The 7,452-nt window shown below is 49.9% G+C and overlaps 1 protein-coding gene across 1 annotated transcript in view; it reads right to left on the bottom strand.

The window, feature by feature from the left end:
- Window positions 1–6,637: 6,637 nt before the first annotated feature.
- The window catches only part of KIAA1671 (KIAA1671 ortholog), a 47,259-nt gene continuing 46,444 nt past the window's right edge, over window positions 6,638–7,452 (bottom strand). The window contains exon 8 of the mRNA XM_009889160.1: window positions 6,638–6,867. The gene's annotated coding sequence lies outside the window, so the exon portion shown is untranslated. The remainder of the gene's footprint in view (window positions 6,868–7,452) is intronic.

Below are 7,452 nucleotides of genomic sequence, written 5' to 3' on the forward strand. Positions count from 1 at the left end.
CCATGAGATTTCATCTCAATAGCGCGGGCTCGCAGCGTGCTATGGAAACGTTATTCAGATTTCTCCCGGCCGTCCCTTAAAAATGTGCCACTCGATTTACAGAAGATTAACGTCGAAAATCGCATCAGCACGTTCACGCTGCTTCTTGCCAGGTTCTCTGGAAAACTCTCCCATCAGCAGTTAGCGGGGGGGGGTTGAGCCTGGAAATCAAGTACAGCACAACGCAAAAAAAAACCCATGCAAAATATTTACAGCTCGTTTGGGCTCGAACGCAAGACGAGGCGTGGGGTCGGTGCCGGCCCCGGGGGCTCTGCTGGGACAGCGACAGGAGGGCAAGACTGGCGCTCAGGATTTGGGGTCTTGCCTCGGCTTTGACCCATATCGGGAATGTTATGTCCATCGCGTCCCTTTGCACTGCAGTTCTTCTCTCTGCCCCGCGCGTTCGCCGGGAGCACGCCTGCACGCTGCCCTGGGCACACGGAGACTAACAGGGTCTTTCGGGAGCCGAGCGCCTCGTATGTGGGTTCATCCCTCGTTACGGGGACGATCTAACGGGGGAAAGCGCAGTCCCTCCACCCCGGGTGCCGAGCTGAGGGCATTTTACCTTGCTGAGAGTGGGCCCCATCCCCTCTTCTTCGGGGAACACCAAGCCACGTTCAACCCCCGCACACCCCCATCCAGCGGCTCTTGCCGCGTTTTCTACCTGCTCCAAACCGACGACTACTCACGGCACCTTTACTGAAATCACCAAAAAGCCACTCCACTTGGCCAGGCTGGACAAATGCGGAGTTTGTCTAATTGGGAGAGGGTCAGAGACCCGTCCCGTCCGCGAGAGCACCCGATGGAGCTCTCTGCGGCAATTTGCGGTACCGTACCCCCGTTAGAGCCGTTCGTGGTGAAGCTCTTCACCCCCGTCCCGTCCCCGACGTACGGCGGCGCTGGCGGCATCCCCGGGGAGGCTCAGCCGTAGCACAGAGTGGGACGAGCCGCGGGGGCGATGCACCAAACCCGGTACGACGGAGAGGACCCACGCGGCGCCGGCCGTACCGCTGCGCCCCAACAGATTCTTTCCCACCGCTGCCCATTGCTGCAGTTTCTGACGACGGATGAGAGAAATCGCCTCCAGAGGAGCTTGGCGTTTCGCCGTGGGAGCGCGCCCGCGGGACGCTGCGCAGCTCTGAGCAACGGGGGCGCGGGGGGGTGGGACGAGGTCTATGGCAGTGTACAGCTACACGCGCAGCGCAGTGCAATGGGAGCGCGTTTGCTGTCGTTATTCCGATGGCATTGGTACCCCCAGAGCCCCCAGCGCGGACCGCGGTTTGATAGAGCCCATTCTTATTGCAGCTCCTCTTCACACTTTCATCTTTTCTCTGAAGACGAAGCGGCTTGGCTGTAAAACGGAAAACCACTTCTGTACAGAAGGGGGACGCAAAGGAGAGTGTGGAGTGGATTAATTTGTCTCTCTTACCAAACGCGACAGCATCTCTTTTCAACAGATTAGAAATGCAGAATTTTTCTCGCCAGCGTCCCCATTACACTCAGCTCCGTAGTGGCCGCAGTCCCTGTGAATATGCCTTTCCCAAACTCCCGCAGCTCGCGCGTTGATAAGGCAATTGCAAAAACACGACAGAAGGGGCACTAGATCTCATTGATTTGTCTTCCTGACAGAACTCAATTTCCTTTTGCTGTCAGCCTCTTAAATCCCTTTGAGAAATGCTTACAGTACAGTGTTAGAAAATAGATTTTTTTCTTCATATCTGGTAGAGCTAAACTAGAGTGGTAATTGTACAGTACAACACACAACAGGCAGAGTATGTTTATTACTTAGGAAACTCCATAGTACAAAATAGTTTCTATAGAACAATATATTTATTGTGACCCGTATTTACATATTCCATAAGGCTATGCGGAACGGTATAAAACTTTAATCTTTATGATAGCTCCTTTAAAAACAGGCTTGATACCTTCACGTTTAATAGGAAAAGAGAAAAAAACCGTAAGCCATTAGACCTCGTCTCTCCTCCTTCTCCAACCCCACCAGAAGAATCACAAGTTCTTTCAGACGGTGTTTTGGCAACGATGCTCTGGGCTGCGGACGGCCGCGGGGGACGTGGGGGGCTGGGTGTCCCGGGGAGCCCGTCTCCAGCCCCACCTCGGAAGGGGTTCCCACCGTTCACCCCTCCGCTCCTGGACGCTGCAGTCCCCTGTGAGAGGCCTCAGAACACCGTGTCCCCAAAGCCACGTTAAAGCTCCACGGGGGCTGGTTCCTGCCCCCAAAGCCCTGTCCTCCTCAAAAGCCCACCTTTGCTCCTCTAACCCACGTGAGGACATAGGAAGAACAACCGACAGCTCTCATGAGTGCAGAGCTCCAGTTGATGAGGAAACCAACCTGTGCTTGTCCTTCACCGTGCTTCTGTTTGAGGACAGCAAAACCTCCACCTGCGGCACTCGCCCCGGCGGCAGCGCCTGGGGTGACGTACCCAACGCATCCTTCCCCCCCTGGCCCCGGGGGGGCTGCGGACTGCTCTGCTGCCTCTACACCATGGGCTTGCGCAAGTGTCCTTCAGGAAGGCAAAGACAGCGATCTCTCGCCAACAGCGTTTTCTTCACGCGAGCACACTGTCGGTGACAGCACTGTGCTTTTACTGGAATAGTTTGTTCCGCTCGCGGGGGCTGGCTCGGCACCAGCAGCACCCGCGCTGAGAACACGGCTCCAGGAGCTTCTCCACCGGGACGCATCTTCTGCGGAGGAGCCGTGCTGCGAGGCGGCGTGCTCGGCTCCCCAGCTCCCAGCAGAACACAGCCCAGGGGAGAGCGTGGGGTTACTGTTCCAAGTCAGGTATCTGCAGTAGGAGACCAGCAAACCCCTTCCACCACACACTGCCATCTCCCAAAATCATAGAATGGTTTGGGTTGGAAGGGACCTTGAAAATCATCTAGTTCCAACTCCCCTGATTAGATATGAGGAAGAAATTCTTGGCTGTGCGGGTGGTGATCCCCTGGGGCAGGTTGCCCCGAGAAGCTGTGGCTGCCCCATCCCTGGAGGTGTTCAAGGCCAGGTTGGACGGGGCTTGGAGCAACCTGGGCTGGGGGGAGGTGGCCCTGCCCAGGGCAGGGGGGTGGGACTAGATGTCCTTTAAAGGTCCCTTCCAACCCAAACCATCCTGTGATTCTATTTATATGGTATTTGTCTTAGAACTGCCCCAATCCCCACTAACTCTTTTGGTGTATCAGCTCTCCATGTAACGCTTTGACATCAAACCACATCCTCCGTTCCATACCCAAGGCAGAAGGTGTATTTCAGCGCATTTGCCCAAGTGCTAAAGGTTATAAACTACCTGGTGCTGCTGCGCCAGATGAAACGGGCCATTAACAGTCTGCGTTTATAAATCTGACACACAGTGCACTTAAGAGTTTGCCAGTAATTGTTTGCAAACAAATAACTGGGTGAAACGAACTTTTGTGCAAGCGAAAAGGTGCATGCGGGGGCGGGGGGTAATTCCTATAGGGCCACTTTATAAGAAGGTTTCAGACTTCAAAGGCTGAAGAACCGAAACGTTGCCTCTTTCTCTGAAGGAAGTAAAACCAAAGCAGCAAAACCGTGAACAGCTTCGGACTCAAATTAAAGCTCCAGAGACCTTAAAAAGGTGAATCTGCAAACAGGAAAATGAAAAGGAAAAAAATCCGCAACTGGGGATTCCAATGAAAAGGAGCAGAATGTCCGTGTAATCCCCAACGGACAAACGAAAACAGAGGGAGGATTTCTACCAATAATGAGAGAAGCGCAATCAGAAAAGAAGTATTTCTAAATTCCACAAACCGTGTACTTTCACTTGTGAAAAAGCCATTACTCTACTGATGCAGCTTTTTAAGCAAACGAAAAAAAAGGTTGTAACGGAAGGGCCGAGGGCACTGTGCTCCACGGGGAGTGTCGGGATCCCCATCGCAGTCGCTGTTACTCGTTAGGACAAGAGCTGAAACCCACTCCACGGCACGTTCCAGTAATTAATGAAAACACATACCTGAAGAGAGCGCTGAAGCTAAGAGCTGCCTGCCATCTCGTACTAACAGCAAAAAAAAGTAGGCGGCGACAAAAGTAAAAGCGTAAAAAATTCAAAGAAGCATTTTTGGAATTAAAATAGAATTATATAAAGTGTATTACAGTACGTTCTATCATTTAAGAAGTAATAATATTTATATATCTTTTATTACATAGCGATAACCCGAAGAGAAGGAAGTATTTAATCCATGTACAATATAAAGAAATGACAGAGCAGAAAAAACACTTTCCCATTCAACAACATTCTAAAGATGCTTTTTAATTAGACATTTAAGCATTAAACATTTCTCAGTAGTAGGTTAAACTACTAAATACAGTAAGTTTCAGTGCATTGTCCAAGCAGATGTGGAAATGCATACACATTCAAAGGGCTTTGTGGAAACCCAGTATTAATCCCCTCAGTTTCCTCAAACACAGAGCTAACACTGCAGTTACAGAATTTCTGGCCTTCATTTATTAGACCAAAAAACCAGTAAATCCTCCAACTATCAGTAACGCAACACTGCCGAACTGCCGAGTTCGAAAATCAAGCCTGTGTAAATATTCTCGTAAGCAGGGGGAATTCACCCGATTTCTAGATGCTGGGTAAAGAAAGCCCCGCTCCATCTGCCTGAGAAAAGCAATCACCGTTCTCCGCTCCCACCTGCAAACGCCGCGGCGCGGGGCTGAGCAGAGCGCGTGTCCCACGCGGTGTAACACTGACGGTACCGCCCTCGAGCGCTGCCGTTAAAAACTATCCCGAAAGACACATATGCAAAGCTTATCTTAAAGAGTCGCCTTTTCCACCAACATCTAAAGAAAGGGGAAGAAGAAAATATGTGCAGCATTTTAAAATTAGCCAAGAGAGCTCTTTAACAGTCTGGTGGAGCGCGTCCCAAGGGCAGTCCCTCTCCCGCCGCCCGGGGTCAGGAGCCGCACGGAACGCAACACCTGGCAGAAATCTCGGGTGAGCAGTTCTTCATCAGTAGCAGAAGAGGCCGTAAAACTGTAATGGTGGCAACAGCTCTGATGTGAAATAGGGCGAAGCAGCAAGTAAGGATTTTTTTACATAAGGGAAACGTATTCGTTTCATCTCCATTAAGTACCGGGAGCTGCTATCAGAACTAAATCTGGGAGAGCGCGATATGCGCATATGGGACTTGTCTCCTGACATACTGCTGCTATTCCCCATGAGCAGACTGGGGCGAAAAATCACCTCGTCTGAGACTCCTCCACGAGAAGAATTGGCACATGGTTTTGGCAGCTACAAGCTCGACGGAGAGCAGGCCAGGCACGCCGCTCCGCGAGCAGGCGCACCGTCGTGGTCACCCCACGTAAATCACGCTTTCCCAAACGCTGATCGTAATAATAAAATAAAATTTAAAAAAAAAAAAAAAGGAAAATGAGTTGAAGTGCTGGTGCTTTATCTTTAATACGTCGAGAAGCCCATCAGCAGGACACGGGAAGTGCAACGCAAGGAGCGGGATCTGCCCCTGCTCCAGCCCCACCGCTGCCCCACTGCCCTCCGGGAGGGCACCGGGGGAGCAGAGCCCCCCCCGGCTCGCTGCGTCCCAACACGAGTCGAGAGGAGCACTGACCCGACACAACAGCCTCTCTCGTCGGGCTACGTCTGTAAAGGGTTACTGAGAAGAGCACTTATCTGGGGAAAGAATAAAGTATGTCTTAAATGGACATCTTGGTTGATATTTCAGAATCTGTATTGAAAGATATTAACATATTTGAGATATTAGTGATATTCATAACACCCGTGTTACGCATGAGATATCTATACCGCTATTATAACATCGCTCTTACCAAAAGAAGAAAAGGAAATCATCAGAGAAACTGAAGATCACATTTAGGTTATCCCACAAAATCAGCATAAAAATAAAAACTTAAACCTGGTATTTACAGATTAACGAATAAAAATATGAAGTGGGACTATCCAAACTGCTATTAAAGTGACATTCAACAATTAACTGGAACCCTGATATGAGTGTAACATCCTCCCTCTTCCCTTCCTTTTTTTGTTATAAAAACAGTATTTACATTTTTTTTTTTTTTTAAAGAGAACTGATTGACATTATTGCTTGATCCTCTTTTAGGAAAGACATTCCAATGAAGCAATTATTCCACATGCTGACAAAACACAGAATATACCATTTCAAGAGTGACAAAAGTTAACATTTTGTTCATCTAAAAATTATATTCGTCTGCTGGGTCAGCAGATCACATGTAAATATAAGCCAATCAAAAATACATTTTACAAAAAAATAATCAAGTTTCCTTTTTCAATATGGCAGTAAACAGAATTTGTTCTTTCACTCTCACCTTCCACAAACTTCATTCTTAATAGGAGCTTACTATTTTTTCACAAAAAAAAGATAAATTTGATTAAAATTGTTATTTTCATAAGCAAACACAAAGCCCAGCCTTACACCTGACACGTCTACCACCAGTCGTGCTCTCGAGTTGCTGAACACCGATGTAGAAACACAGTCTCTGTTCACCAGCGCGGGGACCTTCCTGGCGCTCAGCACTCCTCCACCAAACATTGCAATCTTTCAAGGCTTTCTGAGGTGCTAACGATGAGCCACCGGTTCCTCTTCCGGGCGGGTCTAAAGCGACTATCCCCCCGTAGCCGAGGAGGTACAGCTTTGTATTTGACTATGAATATGAAGCAGCTTTCTCCACGAAACAGGAAGGCACCATGCACATAGCAGTTGAGGCAGGAAGCAAACAGCAGCAACATGACGTGTGAATTTTAGGTTCAGATGAGTTAAGGCTTCTGTTAAACTTCTTTATCTTCTTCTAGTTAGAATCACTATCTGGAAAGAAAAAACAGAAGCAACTGAAGTAACGGTATGACATGGTCAAGACAGCGGTCAGCCCCCTCGTGGCTCCTGTAACAGGAAAGCCCCCAAAAACGCACACACAGTACTGTCGCAGTGACAGCTTCATCTCGTGCTGTTTAATGTGCCACATGCTCAAGAGCTGCCCAGAATGTGCCCCTCTGCTCTGCCCTGGGGAGGCCACATCTGGAGCACTGTTCAGGGCTCCCCAGTTTGAGAAGGACAGGGAACTGCTGGAGAGGGTCCAGCAAAGGGCTACGGAGATGAGGAGGGGACTGGAGCATCTCTGCTGAGGAAAGGCTGAGGGACGTGGGGCTGTTCAGTCTGGAGAAGAGAAGGCTGAGGGGGATCTCATCAACGCTGATAAATCCTTCAAAGGAGGTGCCGGGGGATGGGAACAGTCTGTGTCCAGCGGTGCCCAGTGACAGGACAAGAGGGAACGGGCACAAAGGTGACCATGGGCAGTTCCATCTCCACCTGAGGAGGGCCTTCTCTGCTGTGAGGGCGGCAGAGCACTGGCGCAGGCTGCCCAGAGAGGTGGGGGAGTCTCCCCCTCTGGAG

Source organism: Charadrius vociferus, unplaced genomic scaffold, assembly GCF_000708025.1.
Source record: "Charadrius vociferus isolate BGI_N301 unplaced genomic scaffold, ASM70802v2 scaffold567, whole genome shotgun sequence".
Taxonomy (NCBI): domain Eukaryota; kingdom Metazoa; phylum Chordata; class Aves; order Charadriiformes; family Charadriidae; genus Charadrius; species Charadrius vociferus.